The sequence below is a fragment of the Arachis duranensis genome, chromosome 1, assembly GCF_000817695.3.
Source record: "Arachis duranensis cultivar V14167 chromosome 1, aradu.V14167.gnm2.J7QH, whole genome shotgun sequence".
NCBI classification, from domain to species: domain Eukaryota; kingdom Viridiplantae; phylum Streptophyta; class Magnoliopsida; order Fabales; family Fabaceae; genus Arachis; species Arachis duranensis.
The window spans coordinates 102,885,552-102,888,830 of NC_029772.3; positions in this window are offsets into that span (position 1 = coordinate 102,885,552).

The window sequence follows — 3,279 nt, forward strand, 5'->3', positions numbered from 1 at the left end:
CTTTTGTGCTCTTTCAATTGCTATATCTCGATGTTCATTTAGCTCATTGAAGAGAATTATAAAATTATACTCTTTTTTAAATCTTTAAAGATTATCCTGCAATTGACAAAGATGCTAAAATTCTATCAAATTAAGCTTTTAAAATAAACTAGATTTAAGATACTTACTTTATTCTATTTTGGCATCACTATTCTTATTTTTTTAGTTTTGCTGGATCAAGCAATTCTAGTCAGTTCATGACATAGATTGCACAATCATAACTGATAAACAAAGAAAAATATATTACATAAGAAGGATATAACAAATAACTTATGTTAAAAAAATAAAGTAATTGATAAGTGTTTGTACTTATTTTTCTACCCTGTAATGCTAACATATGTTGCTAGTTGGTCAACTATTTCTTCTTCTTTTAGTAGCCCAGAATATGCTAACATTTCATTTATGATTATGCTCTGAAATCATATATTGAAAATATATTAATATAGCTAATCGAGAACAATACATAAGGAACTTATAGACAAAGCACAAAAAAATAGAAAACTTATAGCAAATTTGTATATCTTATTTCTTTCTGTGCTTGGACACATTTTGTGCCAAGGGTCAAGAACATAAAGTCTATTGTCTTTAACATTCAAAACATATAACAACCAATGACCCTCACAGCAAACTGGTGCAAATAAACATTGTCTGGTTCTCAATTTAAACTTGTCAGGTTGTGTTATATAATTTGCTAGATTATTTCTAAATGGTAAGACTTGTTTGTTTTCTCATTAATATATTTTTTGCTGTGGTTCTTTAACAAGAAATTCTGAAATAGTATGCAGCAACACATGCATAATAAGCATCAACACATTAATAATAGAATACAACACATAAATAAGATAATAAAGCACATGACTGATAGAGCACAACCCAGAAAGTCTATAGTAACATACCATTATGAATGGGGATATGCAGTATATTTGGTCTGTAAATCTAATCTCTTAATGTTTTTGGTGCTCAAGATGAAACGCAAACCCCAACAAACTGTGTAAAGAAAGAAGAGAAATCTAGTTATATAGCATTTCATATGGAAAAATACATTCAAATAAGATTGAAATATATCAAGAAAACAAGAAAGAGTCTTACGAATTGATCAATGTATGTTCCAGGGGATATTGACATTAAATGATCTCTATACCCCACAAAGTAGCAACTGGGATCATTTAGTTTGAAAAGCTCTTCGACCTCATTATTCTGAAAAGCAATTTCGTTGGTTGCCCAGAAGTAGACCTGATCTATTAGGTCTGATGTAGGTGTGAAAACTTGATTTTCCTTTGCTGGACTCTTAAGCTTATCTAGGACCCATTCCATCGGTGCTGGTTGTGCTGACATGGATGGCATTGGGAGTTTGGCAAAGTTTAGTGCATCTTCAACACCTGATTGACAATAACGGACTCAGTAGGCTGTGTATTAATCCCATGGTTAAAGGACGGACATGAGAAATCTAAATTTTTTCCCTTGCAACATTTTCAACCATCTGCAACTCAACAGCAATATGTACTTGATTAGCTTTAGCCAAACTATACAAAAACAAAGGAATTTAGTTACACAGAAGAAATTTTGCTGCTCAACTGATAAAATACAAAGTACATCACAACAATTAGCTATTCTAGCATAAAAAATTAGATAATTCACCTATCACCAACATCTATCTGATCTTTAGTTGCTGGGTTAACAGTTTTTCCCTTATCCCCCTTAATGCCAGATGTTACATGTGAAAGGGGGTGGATGTTGAGGAACATTTATAACGTTCTCTTTTACTGAAACATTGATTATATTAATTTTGATCAATGTGTATAAAAATGTGTAAGAGAACATGCAAGCAAACAATATTTAGTTCTCAACACAAAATATAAAGTATAGCATACCAATTAGCTATTCTAGCACATACACAAGGAAACTCACCTCTCAACAGCATCTGCCTGGTCTTTTAATGGCCCCTCAACAGTAATCTGATCGACAACAACAAACTCAGCAGGCTCTATTCATGTTGATCCACTTGCGTCAGAGCTACTTTCTCAGTTGATGAATGTGTATCAATTCCAAGGTCAAAGGATGGACATGATAAATCTAAATCTTTCTCCATTGCAATATTTTCAAACATCAGCAACTCGGCAGTAATATCTGCTTGATTAGCTTTAGCCAAACTATACAAAAACAAAGAAATTTGGTTACACAGAAGAAATTTTGCTGGTCAACAGATAAGATACAAAGTCAAAACAACAATTAGCTATTCTAGCACATAAAATAGAGAACTCACCTCTCCCCAGCATCTCTCTAATCTTTAGTTACTGACTTGCTGGGTCAACAGTTTTCTCCTTTTCCTTCTCAATGCCAGATGTTACATGTAAAAACGGTGGATGTTGAGGAACATCTATAATTGTTCTCTTTTACTAAAACATCGATTATATTAGTTTTGATCAATGTATATAAAAATGTGTAAGAGAACATGCAAGCACATAATATTTGGTTCTCAACACATAAAATACAAAGTACAACACAATAATTAGTTATTCTAGCATACACACAAGGAAACTCACCTCTCAACAGCATCTATCTGGTCTTTTAGTTTCCCCTCAATACTCACTTGATTGACAACAACGGACTCAGCTGTCCCTATTTGTTGTTGATCCACTTGTGTCAGAGCTGCTTTCTCAGTTGATGACTAATGAACGGATATTGTATACATTTTTTAATGTCATTTTCTTAGTATTTTCAGTATATTTTGTTAAGTTTTATTATGTTTTAGTAGGTTTTAATGCAAAATTCACTTTTTGGATGTTACTTTGAGCTTTTGTGTTTTTTTTTTTAATGATTTTAGGTGATTACATAAGATGCAAGCACACAATATTTGGTTCTCAAAACATAAAATATAAAGTGCAGCACAACAATTAGCTATTCTATCACACTAACAATGAAACTCATTTCTCAGTAGCATTTGTTTGGTCTTTTAGTGGCCGTTCAACACTTTTCTCAAAGTTTGTTCATCCAAGGAGCTTCCAAGAATCATAGTGTGGCTATTCAAGAAAAACATGTCAATATTAACATGTTAGTGTATCACCAAAGATCTTAAAAACTTCAAAATAGAGAATTTTATTAATGAAAGACAAAAATTCTCAAGGGATTTCAAATCATAAAGAAATCTTACATGTAGGGAGTAGTTGGTAAATGTTTCAATATAGGAACTAGACCAAAATATTTACTTGGACTGAAACATAGATTATGTGATTTAGTGTT